Here is a 14,648-nt window from a genome sequence, read left to right as displayed (position 1 = left end):
CTCTCCTAATGAAATGTGTGGAATTCAGATCGGGAATATTTGCCCGTTTGTGATCCATTCGCTTGTTCTACGTGCACATGCTATACAAATGAAAAGAATAGAAACCTATTGTGAATCCAAGGTTGTCTATTAGTGAGTAAGATGTTCATTAGATTCACATTTGAGTTGTATTTCATGTCAGGATGTGAGCGCAGTTGTGAAGGATTCAGAAATCAGTTCTTGGAATCGTATCCTAAACTGAGTGAGGGGCTGGATTTGAACTCATGAAGATTTCAGGATCTTGGATGTTATTCCTTGCCCTGATGAGGGGTACTCATGAAATATTGAAGGGACCCAGAAATCCACATTGGCTCTGCCATGATCTATGTAAGGCCACTACAAAGAGATCTTAATATGGATAAGGTACGAGCTTATTGTTTTTTGTTTTCATGTGTTTCCTAGTGCCAGTACATGATTATTCACCAGTCTTCTGTGCTGGGTTTTGAGGGTTTCACATGAAGCTGTATTGTAACATTTTTTTTGCTGTGAATCATGTGACTGCTGCAGTGCATGTTTTAGGTTCCTGTACTGTCCTTATCAACTGGGCCCCTGATGACGTGCCTCTTTTGTGACGGAGAGAGAATCACAGTGATGGCTGTAGCAGCGGGTATACAGTACTACATGATCTATTTTTAAAGTCTTACTTGTAGCAAAATGTATAAATGTGTTTAGTTGGTTACAGGAAATATGCATTCTAATTTAGTCTTACCAAAATAAATGTAATGCTCTCATTAAATGATTTCAAAATGAAGAAAAGCTGATTGGCTGCGATTTGATTTAATATCGTTTAAACTGTGATTATATGGTGTAGAACCGTGTGGGAAATAAGTGGAGAAATCGTGGAGATAAAGCAAATAGAACTTTAATCGAGCCGCTCGGAAGCCCCACGTCAGGAATAATTCCTTCAGTGAGAACTTAATGTTTACCAACATGAGTGCAGCTTTATAGGAAAATGACGTAACATCTTATGGCCGTTCATCCAATCAGAAGATACAGGTCTGGGTCCGTTTTATGATCTGTCCTCCCGTGAAGAGGTGATGGATCCAAAGCAGATGTCCGTCTTTGATGTGCACTAGGAAGATGCGATCCCACGGTCGTCATTTACCTAGTGTCAATCGCTCGTTAACAGAAACAATTCCTGCCTATCTGGAGAAACGATTAAGTCATAAACAAATTCTCAGCAGACATCTGTAGGCTATTTCGGCACTGTGTGATCTTTCATTACTGACAGGAGTTTCTAACAAACCAACCTTGTTGACCCTTTACTTGTGCTGCTAAATCTAATCTGCTCAGTCTGTATACAAACTACTTCTAATGCTAGTATTAATATAAAACATGATATAGTTATCACAAAACACTTTCTTCAACTTCCTATACAGAGTCTTCATTCTCTGCTGTTTGGCAATAGAGCAAAGCAGAAAGAAGCCAAAAAGTTATGTTTGTCAGTTACAAGCAAATCCCCTTAGGGGTTAGGAAGATTTGACGCTGCGTTTTCAGCTCCTTCATCCCAACCCTTCCCCGTGGGGTGTATATGTGTGTACGGCGAGTGTAAGGGTGTCCCTGCTGTCTGGGAGAGCGATAAGTGTGTGTCCCTAAATGTGAATGTACAGAATGTCCTGAAGGTGTCTCATGGAGCAGAGTGACCTTTGTAATAGTATCTTTCCAATGCATCCTTTGGTTTTCCTTGAGTCATGAGGTTTATTGCCTTTGATACTAAATCCATTTGTCCTCAGTCACATGGAGCCTCCAGAACCAAGGGGATAGAATAAGATTTGTGTCAATGGGTGTGTGAGTTTTGCTCCTCCCGAGTGAGGGACGGTGTCGTTTAGTAGAAATTTAGAGAAAGTCTGCCAACGAGGGTGTTTTAATTGCAGCTGTAACCATAGTAGATACATTATGAGGTTTACAAAGTTGTTGAGATGCTCTTTGAACAGTGTATTTAAGACATAAAAAAGAAACATACAGACATAGCAGAATAGTAACTACCGATATCAATCCATGTAACACAATCATACCCAGATTACCAAAGGTATCAGCAAGCCATCCCCAGAGGGTTTTTCCTCCGGAGGACTGGTGTATCTTTGTAGTTGCTTTGATTATTCTGATCCATCTTCGGTCTAAAGTACCATTCTCCTGTGATGCCTAAGGCATAATCATATGCATACCGTACATTAGAGGCAACTCTAAGTTGTGAATAATCAGAAAATCCTGGAATTGGAATGGGGATCATTGGAACCCCTTTCTTAGTGTCGTGTGGAATGTGGGAACAAACCCAACATTTTGTTTTATTAAGGGCATTTGCATAGGTGCGTGTCATTTGGATACATTTGTTATCTGTCCATGATTCAACTAAGGACATACTCATAATTTTTGATTACTTCTCCTGCTGTTGTTATAAACCCTCTACGTTCCCAGGTTGCCATATAGTCGTGTACTACTCCAAATGCATAGTGACTGTCAGTGAAAATGTTAACTTTAATGTCTTTCGCTATTTTTAATGACTCAGTCAGCGCCACGAGTTCTGCCACTTGGGCTGAACAGTGTCCTGGCAGGGATCCTGTTTTTACGACGGTGCTATCATCCAATACCACCGCCCACCCAGTGTGGGGAATTCCATCTTTTATTTTCCTGGATCCATCAACATATAGTTCCAAGTCAGGGTCTGTGAGGGGGTTTTCTAGGAAGCGACTGTGGTCCTCCTGGAGAACCAGCTCAGAGCATGTATGCTCTTCTCCCTCCCCTAACATCCCATCTGCTGGGTTTACTCGTGTGTCTTTTATTATTTGTATGGATTTATCTCTGGGGAGCAAAACAGCTTCCCATCTAGCTCGTCTACTATCGGAGACTGAACGCAATTTGCCGGTGTGTAATAATTCAACTAACGTGTGTCCTGTGTGCAGAATCAACTGTGTGTTCATTACAATCGAATCGCATGCCTGCACTGCCCAAGAGGCGCAGTCTACTGCTGCCATACAGCGATGCATGCCTGCTGCTACCGTAGGTTGCTTTGTGGAGTAATAGGCGACGGGACGTGTCGGAACTGCTGTATAATAGATCCCATCTTGGGAACAGTAGAGGTGAAATGGTTTAGTATGATCTGGTAACCCGAGGGCGGGGGCATTGCTGAGAGCCTGTTTTATTACACGATAGGCTATTTCCTGTTCATGTCCCCAGTCTATGGGGTCCAAGGGAGCCGGGCTCCCTTTGATTAACGCCTGTATCGGACCTGTGGCTTGTGTGAAATTAGGGATGAAAGTGCGGCAATCATTAAGGAGCCCCATAACTTTACGCACAGCCCTAACATTATGTGGTTTTGGCATATTTAGAATGGCTTCTTGCCTATTATGCGTCATAGATTTTTGTCCTTGTGAAATGTTGTGTCCGAGATATTGAACCTTAGTTAAGCCTATTTGTGCTTTCTTAGGGCTTGCTTTAAATCCTGCCTTTTGTAAGACACCGAGGACTCATCAGGAGACGCAATCAAAAGATCATCCACGTACTGGATGATTAAACTATTCCAGGGTGTCAGATCCATTCCTTCTAAGGTCTTGGCCATTGCCTGGTGAAAGAGTGTCGGACTGTTGTGAAATCCCTGTGGCACTCTAGTCCATGTGTACTGTTTGTCACATACAGTAAACGCAAATTTATCTTGGGAATCAGAGTGGAGTGGCAGGCTCCAAAATCCATTGCTAATATCCAGGACGGTAAAAATAGAGTGTTCAGGTTTCAAATCATTTAATATAGTGTTGGGATTGGCTACAATCGGGTGTAACCGGGGTGTAACTTTATTCAATTGTGTGTAATCAATTGTGAGTCACCATGAGCCGTCTGGTTTTGCCACTGGTCAGATTGGAGAATTAGTGGTTGAATGCGTTTCGCGTATTATTCCTTCATTTTGCAATGTTTGAATAATTGTCTGAACTGCTGTAAAAGCTTCTGGTTTAATAGGATACTGTTTATGTGCTTTGTGTACTGGACCTGGGATTACTATAGGTTCAATTTGTGCCAGACCACAATCTAGTTTATGTGTTGCCCAAACATCAGGAAATTCCTGACATACGTGTCCAAGTGGTGTGTCTGGCCATATATGAGGTGTTGACGGTGTGAGTGAGATACTAGCACAATTTGTTGCGTATCTTTGTGTATTCTTTTTATTCCCGTGTGTATTGGTCCATATTATGCAATTATTATTAGCATCCACTAGTGCGCCGGCTTCTCTAAGGATATCTGTACCTAATATTGTCCCCTTTTATACAGGTAACGAGCTGAGATTAGGAGCACTCCCTTTAAGAGAGTGCTCCTAATCTCAGATCATTACCTGTATAAAAGACACCTGTCCACAGAAGCAATCAATCAATCAGATTCCAAACTCTCCACCATGGCCAAAGAGCTGTCCAAGGATGTCAGGGACAAGATTGTAGACCTACACAAGGCTGGAATGGGCTACAAGACCATCACCAAGCAGCTTGGTGAGAAGGTGACAACAGTTGGTGCGATTATTCGCAAATGGAAGAAACACAAAATAACTGTCAGTCTCCCTCGGTCTGGAGCTCCATGCAAGATCTCACCTCGTGGAGTTTCAGTGATCATGAGAACGGTGAGGAATCAGCCCAGAACTACATGGGAGGATCTTGTTAATGATCTCAAGGCAGCTTGGACCATAGTCACCAAGAAAACAATTAGTAACACTATGCAGTGAAGGACTGAAATCCTGCAGCGCCTGCAAGGTCCCCCTGCTCAAGAAAGCACATGTAGAGGCCCGTCTGAAGTTTGCCAATGAACATCTGAATGATTCAGAGGAGAACTGGGTGAAAGTGTTGTGGTCAGATGAGATCAAAATCGAGCTCTTTGGCATCAACTCAACTCGCCGTGTTTGGAGGAGGAGGAATGCTGCCTATGACCCCAAGAACACCATCCCCACCGTCAATCATGGAGGTGGAAACATTATGCTTTGGGGGTGTTTTTCTGCTAAGGGGACAGGACAACTGCACCACATCAAAGGGACGATTGACGGGGCCATGTAGCATCAAATCTTGGGTGAGAGCCAGTCTCCAGACCTTAATCCCATAGAAAATCTGTGGAGGGAGCTGAAGGTTCGAGTTGCCAAACGTCAGCCTCGAAACCTTAATGACTTGGAGAGGATCTGCAAAGAGGAGTGGGACAAAATCCCTCCTGAGATGTGTGCAAACCTGGTGGCCAACTACAAGAAACGTCTGACCTCTGTGATTGCCAACAAGGGTTTTGCCACCAAGTACTAAGTCGAAGGGGTCAAATACTTATTTCCCTCATTAACATGCAAATCAATGTATAACTTTTTTGAAATGCGTTTTTCTTGATTTTTTTGTTGTTATTCTGTCTCTCACTGTTAAAATACACCTACCATTACAATTATAGACTGATCATTTCTTTGTGAGTGGGCAAACATACTAAATCAGCAGGGGATCAAATACTTTTTTACCTCACTGTATATATATATATATATATATATATATGTGATTTGATGTGTATTCTTATTTGATTTCCTCCCTCCTCAGGAATCACTGATAAAACATTGTTATTTGAAGGAGAACCTGACCACTTAATTCCCTCCATATCGGAAGTCCTGCAATGATCCATGTGCTGCTTGGAGGTGCACCAGAAACGGCCAGTCTTGATATTTATGATTGTTTCACGGACATCAATATCTGGACAATCAAATTAGTAAGTATTTCAATGGTTGAAACTTGTGTTTGCTCTGTATTCTAAGTTTCTGTGCCTTAGGGAACCTTTGTGACATACTAAAAGGACATACTGGTAAGATGTTGGGCACTTTTCAAACAACAAAAATGGCATTTGGTTAGTTATAAGGGACATTTATACCAGTCTGTGCAAATATCTATGCATATTCCAATGTTTGCTGCAGGACTTACAGATTGAGTGAGGGGGTCAATATGTTTGATTCAGAACTAACCACTGCTTCTTCAATTTTGTTTTAAACATAATTTAAAAGAAAAGTGGGCTATACATTGGTCTTGATAAAAGGAGCAGTGGTCCCTGAAGCAATTATTTTAGTTTTTTGGTCACAATTCCTAAAACCCATTTTCTGTAAAATATGTTATCAACTTGCATTAATATATTATCCAAAGTACAATCATACTAATCATGAAGATGTTCGTATTATTATATTCTAAGGGTTCTAGTCTATTGTGTATTGTGTTTATTATTAGGCCCTTCTCTTATGTTTTACAGTTGTTATTATTATTCCATACAATACAGGGATTAAATTAAGTATTTTAACCACAAACTTGAAGACAAAGTCTTTGAGGAAAGCAGGGCCCTGTTCGTTCCAAGGGTCAAGTTTCTTAAGACTCAAATAGCTATTTAAATGACTTTCGTATTCAGTCGACTTAGTCAATTGTCCAGCTGGATGGCTGGGCACAGGTGGGCATGTGCAGTCTGTAAAGTTCTTTATTTAATAAAGTCCTTTAAAAGAATTCTTCCTACGGCTCAATCTCCTTCTCCCAGTTTAACCCTTCTGTTGCTGGCAAAGACTTAGTTGGTTTCTGGTTCCGGTTCTGGCAACAGAGATACAAGTTCAGCTGTGGCAGCGAGTTACTGGTTTAGGTGAGAGAGAGATAGAGATGCCGTGCGTTATCCTTTATAGGCCTGTCAGATCAATAGGTGATTGGTTCTTTAGTTTGTGAGATTGGATTTCGGTTTCAGCGCCCAGTGTCCTATTGGAGGGGGGCTTGATTTATGACTGATGTCAATCCATGCCATCTTTTGGAAATGCCGGTTGGCACGGGTTCGTAGCTCTGTGTCGGGATTTCGGCTCTCGTCCATTTCAAAGAGTTTTTATTTCCTACAGGCCCCCTTCCCCAGACATCTCACAGCAGGGATTCCAAGCTATTTGGCCCATTCTCGGTGCCATCCTCCCAAGACTGTCACTTTGATGTAAACCAGTTCACATGCTGATGAGTTAAGGAAATCTGATAAATTTGGGGGGGAGAGGTCTTCTTTAGATCAGTGCTTCAGCTCAGAGCTAAAATGCTCTTATCAGAATACACCCAACATAACGCTACACTGGTTAATTCTGTTCTGGGAAAACCACAATCCTGCAGGTTTAATAAGTCTCTCTACACATCAGTCCCTGAGTACCTTCAACCAATGGTCATTTTGACCAATTAAGCCCAAGAATTAAGTCAATTAAGTTGTCAAGGACTACCCAGTGAAGACGTGAACTCACGACTAGGTCACACTGTGAGCTCACCAGAGCAGACATTACACTGAGCTCACTGTGAGCTCACTTAGCGCTTTTCCAGCGACATGGTGCCGGTGCTGGAGCCGGAGCTGCTGCTCGGCCTGGGATCCAGCTGATCTTTTTTGAACCGGCCCGCTTTTCCACCGGTTTTGACGTCACTGGATGTGGGCGTTCCCAAGCATGGAGTAGAAGTGGAGAAACACAGCAATAGTAATCAGCACCGAGGCGATTGCGTCTTTAAACCCCATTTAACATCACAATCAAGCTCATTCCGCGTCTATGGCAAATCGTAACCCTAATGTTATAAATGTTCCCTAAATATGTGTTTTGCAGAATACACAAGCAAACGTTATGGAATATCAGCATTTTATCGACACACATGATAGAACTTATTGTTCTTTAACATTGATGAGAATAATTAACATGAATAAACTTACTGCTGAAGATGTAACCCTTACCCAGTGGCTAACCCTAACTATGTTACAAATGTTCCCTAAACACTTATTTTGCAGGATCAATAAAAAATTGTTAGGATTTTTTAAACTTTTACTGACACACATAGTTAATAGCAATGTGTTATAACTTTACCGAAAATAATAATCTGTATATCTTTAATTGTTTAGACGTTATTAAGATATAATGCATCTTTCACATAGGGAACATTTGTAACATGTTAGGAAAAACAAACAAATGATTTGAAAATATTCATAATTACAGCATACAATTTGTCAGGCTTCATAAGAATGGTATTTATAACATACTCTGTAAAAATCAAGCAAAGAGCATTTGTGGTTCACGAGAAAATATATATATATATAATCAAAGCTATCAGACTATAGCAGCCGGTGTATGAAGACACATACGATTATACAGCATTATTTGGCAGCTTCGCAAGACCTAATTTGAAACGTTGTTGGTAAGTTAGATAATTAGTGGGGACCCGCTATTTGCAGTTCTTCCCCTCCATAATTGCTAAAATAAAGTTTTACTGACATTTTATTGACCCTACCACTGCATAGGGCACATCTGTAACATGAACGCTACTGAATGGCACATACATTGAAAACTACGGAGAACTGAGACAAATCCACTTTACACTTCATAAATAATCTTAAAACGTTTCCAACCAAGGCAACACCCACTTGAAATACGTTCATTCTCATTTTTGGTAAACAAAAAGAGAGATTGTTACATATGTTCCCTATGATGCATCTACAGAGAGAGAGAGACAGACAGACACTAACACACTCTCTCTCTCTCTCTCTCTCTCTCTCTCTCTCTCTCTCTCTCTCAGCTGGGAGTGTGTGGGAGGGGTCTGCAGTGAGCGGGAGTGCTGCTGAGAGCTCTGTCCTTTGGCTGTGTTTTTTTGTTGCTTTACTTTTTTCAGTTTGTTTATTTTGTCTTCTGTTTTCAGTGCTTTTCTTATTGTGGGGGAACAGGGGAGGGGAGGGGGGAGTACCGGTAGTTCTTCCCGGGTCGGGGGGTCGGACCCCCTGAATGCGTCTTTTGAAAAACTGACCCGACGCCATGGAGTCAAGATCGCTCCGGTGCAGTTCTGCCCCCTAGAGCAGTGTGTGTTAGCGGTTGGGGAGGTAGCAGGGTGTGAAAATATCAAGTCTGCTGCCATTGTTATCTTCTTAAAAACCACTGATCTGGTCAATCAGCTAGTGGCTAATGGCACAGTGTTAGACGACACTTTCACCCCGGTGTTGCCGCTCGCTGCTCCTGCCCGGAAGGTAACGCTGTCTAACGTCCCTCCGTTCATCCGCACCGGCTCGGGCAGCTGATGTCCGGCATTAAGAGGGTCCCGCTGGGCTGCAAAGCCCCGCAACTGAAACACGTCGTGTCCTTCCGAAGGCAGCTGTATATGATCCTCAATAACATCAATGAGGATCTTAATGTCATTTTTAAATTTAAGATCGACAATACCGACTACGTCGTGTTCGCTACTTCGGAGTCCATGAAGTGTTTCAGGTGTGGGAGCGAGGGGCATGTCGTGAGGAACTGTCCCGAGCAGGACAGGGAGCGGGAGGAGGAGCGGGGCGACGCGGGGAGGAATAGAGACACCGGCCCGCAGCCACAGATGCAGCGGGCAGACAGAGATCGAGCCCCGGCGGAGGAGACAGTCGCCGGTCGGACCGATGGTACCACTGATGCCGTGACGGGGGAAGAGCTGCCCGGAGGCGATGACGCACAGCTGGGGGACGGGGTCGAGGCAGCGGGGGATAGTGACGACCGAGACGCCGGGGGGAGATGGTGTTGAGGCGGTGCACGGGGCGCTGGTTAGTGACGAGGAACAACCTCAGCAGCCAGCAGACGGGCGGACAGACACACAGGGTGTAGCCGAGGAGGAGGCAGGGCCAGGCTCGGCGGTACAAGCCGAGGCGCCGGGTGGAAAAAACGCACTAAGAAGGTGCTGGGAGGGAGCACGGACGGTGTTGGTAAATAGTGGCAGTAAAAGAAGTGGTGGCACAGTAGTGAAGCTGGGGTAGCGAGCGGCTTGGTGGGGAAAGGTCCGGCTACACGCTGGAGCATCGCGGCTCGGAGTGACAGTGAGGGCGGCTTCACGGATTCCTCTCTCGCCTCCTCGTCCTCGGTGAGTCAGAGCTGCAGTGAAGGATATCAGGAGGTTTTTAGAGAAAACGAAGGGAAAGAGGTCTGTTGTAGTGGAGCAGTTTTTCCCAGATCGTGCACGCCTGCTGGCCTCTATTAAGTTTTTACAGAAACCCTGACCTATCAATTTGTACAACACTCACTGAAAACCATGGTTGGGGTCAATTCCTGTTTTTCAATTCCAATTCCTCCTACAAATCAATTCAAAATTGCAATTACTTTTTGCATTCACAGAATATTCTTTATTGGAATTGAATTGAAAAGGGAATTAAAAATTGAATTGGAATTGACCCCAACCCTGTTGAAAACAAAACAAAAAATACAGATCTGGTTCTTCAAATCTTCACTCTGGTTTCATTCTGTGTCGTAGTTCATTTATCTTGCTGTTAATTGCACCACCAATTACACTCTTTGGGGTACTGGGCAATTTTTTCAAGGTAGCCCCTAAAAAACATGTATCACATAGATTTAATGACTTGCACATAGATATATAAAAATCTTTTAATAAACATACCACATACCTTTGAGAAGGGTTCATTAGTTACATATTGCCACAGTAAATCAACATTTTTGTGTGTGGGTGTATTTAAACGTTTTGGTGTATGCTCTTAAACTTGTCTTACACTAGTTCATAGTAAAATCTGTACTTGGCGAAGCAGCTATGCAAAGGCAGTCTTTTCTCCATTAATACCTTGCTTAAGCATTACATTGATGTGGCACAACTGGACTGAAATGTGAAGTATTTGCTCAAAAGTCAAATTTAAATGAGACATGAAAGTTTATATTGTCAAGGATCCCATGGCACTATTCATTATTATTATGTATTAATATGTCTGAAGCATTAATCCAAGGTGATTTACAAGGTGTTGTTGAAAGAGTGACGTGGCTGAATTCTAAGTCAGGCTTCCCTCAATCAGGTCTAACAAATTTGTTATGACTCCACCTTTACTGCTGTGTAGTAATCTGCTGGTACAAAATGGCTGCACCCCAGAGGGTGGTGGGTGAAGTGAGTCTGTAGAGCACTTCGGGATCTTTCCAGCTGCTACATGTAAGGTATTATTATTTATTAATAAATTAACTCTAGTCTCTGAAACTAAAACAAAGGCCAAAGGAACATTTCAAATGCTAACCCTTTGTGTTCTATACAGTTAAAAAGGAGAGTTAGAAATTTTGTACAACAGCATTTACATACCATATATGGCTTCCACCTTTAAGCGATCCAGAGGTGTCTTTTTCTCCGAAGTTGGATCTCTCTTGCTGCCACCACCACGAAGATTGCTCTTTAATAATGTTGGAAAGTCAAAGACAGCAACCGTCAGGGTTCTTGCATATGACGTATTCGTGCTGCACCTCTCTGCAAGGATCCAGGACAGTTTGTCAATGTAAACTCCAGTGCCTGGGAATATTTCCACCTAAAAGACAATGGTAAATAAAAAACAAGTTTATCCCCAAACTATTCTTATATTATGTTAAGTGGAATACATTATCAGTAAGGCTGTGATTTTGTTACAGAAATGTGTTATTAAAGACCACAGTATGTCTCAATTCTAAGTTTATTAATTCACAGACATAATAAAGTCAGTGAATCTGTGACACCCATAATTCAATTACATTCTTATTATCAACTATAACTATGAATATAACTGATAATGTAGCATCATTAGATTGTTTACAACCAATATTTGTTTTCAATATATATATTTTTACCTTGTCTTTGTAATATTGTAGACCAAGAGTGTTATACCTGTTTTGGTGATTCTTTGTCAGATTCAGAACAATTTGCTGTGGGGCTGTCAGAACCACTTGATGGTGACACACTTTTGTCTTCATTGCTGATAAATGTGGCTTTTGTTACAATTTTTTTCAGATTGTCCAAAAGGTCTGGAATCTCTGGAGAAAAAAACCTTAGTATTAAATGATAATCATTTCTAGTAATATATTTAATACAAAGTGAAAACAAAACCATCAATGCCTGCAATTATACTTGAGAGACTTGCTCTATGTTATTGGCAAACTGACCTTTTTGTGGGTCATTAACATTAGCTACGAAAAAAATAGAAGAGATAAAATACAAGAATTACCAGGTCTAATGTAATGCATATAGTCATTAATGTAGGATTATGAAGTTATGTTGAAAAACTTTATTTAATAATCAGTATTATTAAACTATTAGACAGTGCACATTAAGAGTCTGTATTGTGGTTCTAGATTACTTCAGTATGATCAACTATAATACATTACTCTGGAATCTAAATTACTGAAGAATAACATTTATCAAGGTAAGGAATTATTTGCTATAAATAAAAAAACTTACCATCAACCATACGGTTTCGAAGACATTGGTTTTCATTTTTAAGTCTTTTTAAGTGTTTTCCTTTTCGAGCTGCTTAACTTTTTGCTGTAGCTCAACTTCACTGGACTCTTTAAATGTCTGTAGAATATGACGGGATCTAATTCTTGAAGCTCCATCGGTTTTCTTTCTTATTTTGTGCTGTATTCAGAGAGGAAAAGAGTTTAAAATGAAAATATATATATATATATGAATATGATTAAAAAAAAACAATCCTGCAATACATTTATTTAATATTTGCAGTAATTATCTCACCGGTAACTGTGGTTCATCAAGGTCACTATCATCTGAAATTTGAAGTTTTTTGTTTGGTTTAGGTACTCTCTTCATTTTAGGACAGGGCATTTTTGTTAGGTCATTAAGTTTTCTTCTTAGTTCGCCTTCTTTTCCTAAAATAAAAATAAAATAAATAAAACCCTGCATTATGTCCACAGATATTTGGGGATTATATTTATTTGTCATAAAAATACTGTGCTTTGACCATACAAATTAAGATGAACAGCCAACACTGAATCAAAACTGAAGTTAAATTATATCTGGTTTAATTTATTTTGTGATTTGGGGGATTTTATTGTAAAGCACAACACACAATAAATCGTTCTTACAAATGCCAGTCAAGTATGACGAGTTTTTAGCGCCCTCACCACCACCTACCATGTTATAAGAGTATGTTAGAAGTACAACACATTAATAACTTAAACATTCATTTCAAATATACTGTGATTGTATATATCAAATAGCATGTAAAGACTTTAATGTTTTTTTTTTAAATAAACATTGTTACCAGTCATAATGATCTGCGCTTCATGGACAGGCCATCCACCTTTTGGAGGTTTGTTCGTGTCTCTCCACTCTGCTCTGAAGTTTCGAGTCGTCTCTTCGTCATCATCAGCAATGCTGAATAAATCAAAATTGCGAAAGCAAGCAGTGGGAATCACGCTGTAAGAGTCTTTGTCGACCCCGCTTTCCCACTTCACCAACGCGTGCATCACCGCCATACTACCTTCACCTTCTCGTCCGTTTTTTCTGCGCCTTTTTCCCCAGACAAGTCACGGCACAAAAAACAGTCCCGCTCTGCATTCTGGTACTTGGCGTTCTTAATAACACCAACAGGGTGTAATCGCATAGACCACTCGAGCATAAAGTACTACATATCCCATCTGTTACAGTTTTTTTTCATCTTCTGAAACTGCAATTTAGCACTTTCAACTGTTTCTTAGTGATTCCTAGAATTACTAACCGGTATTGTAGTCAATGTGTTTATAACCTTTTTTGTTTAACGATTTGTGTGTTATCCTATGGGATCCCATGGTCTTTGATTTGGTCACGGAAGTGATTTGTCTTTGATTTGTTGATCTAGAGTTGAATTTTAATTAGTTTTTCCCTTTTGTATAATTAGTGTAGTGCTACATTTAGTCTTTGTTTTTAAATAAATTTGACAATTTATATCTTTGGAATTGGTGTCTGCGTCCAATTATTACAGAAATTGAGTTCTACAAGACTCCAGGATTCGTGATAAGGTGATACTATGAATTCACTTCTTTAATTGAAATGTATAAGTGTACCTTACGCTACATATATGTATGTATGTATGTATGTATGTCCAATTGCTTTGACAATACAAATGAATTGAATTGAGAGGGATAGAGAGAGAGAGAGAGAGAGAGAGAGAGACAGACAGACAGACTGACAAACAGAAAAACAGACAGACACAGACACACACACACACAGAGCCAGCCAGCCAGCCAGCTCAGCGATGACATCACGAGCCTCTCTCAGCTGACTGCTATGACATCACAGAGCACGTACATTCCGTTGCTTGCCGTCTGTCAACCACTCAGTCACTGCCAGCCAGACTGGCTGGCTGGCTGGATGGGGGGGCTGCTTGCTGCTGCTGCGTACCTTAGCAAGCTTATTTGCTTGACCGGCCTTCCTACTCCTCTGCCCACATGCCCACCTATGCCCGATCTGCTGTTCACCTGGATCACAGCTCCGCCCCAACAAGGCAGAGCCCCCCAAGAATGGTACAAACTCACCCACGATCCCCTCCACGGAAAGCTTTAGCAAAAGGCAAAAGCATTATACGTAATGAAGAGGAACCCGAGTCCAAGACGCATCCGACCAGCCATACATATTTGTGTGTATTAAAGATCACATTTTCTTAAATTTAGTTTTTCTGTACTTTATTACATCTTATTGTGATTTATAAAAGTATTGTTTCTTTTCCATATGTATGTATGTATGTGTGTGTGTGTGTGTGTGTGTGTGTGTCTGTCTCTGTGTGAAAGTTAGTGTGTGTGTCTGTACGTGTGTGTGCCTGTCTCTGTGTGAAAGTGTGTGTGTGTGTGTGTGTGTATATGTCTCTCTGTGAAAGTGTGTGTGTGGGTGTGACAGTGTGTGTGAGTG

General features: G+C 41.2%; 1 non-coding gene across 1 annotated transcript; it reads right to left on the bottom strand.

The window, feature by feature from the left end:
- Window positions 1–14,235: 14,235 nt before the first annotated feature.
- LOC136762252 (U5 spliceosomal RNA) lies at window positions 14,236–14,350 on the bottom strand. The gene has a single exon (XR_010820459.1). It is a non-coding gene; the product is annotated as a U5 spliceosomal RNA (small nuclear RNA).
- Window positions 14,351–14,648: the final 298 nt, after the last annotated feature.

The sequence above is a fragment of the Amia ocellicauda genome, chromosome 10 (assembly GCF_036373705.1).
Source record: "Amia ocellicauda isolate fAmiCal2 chromosome 10, fAmiCal2.hap1, whole genome shotgun sequence".
Lineage (NCBI taxonomy): Eukaryota > Metazoa > Chordata > Actinopteri > Amiiformes > Amiidae > Amia > Amia ocellicauda.
Note: the sequence above shows the minus strand (reverse complement) of the source record. Positions and strands in the feature narration are given on the sequence as shown.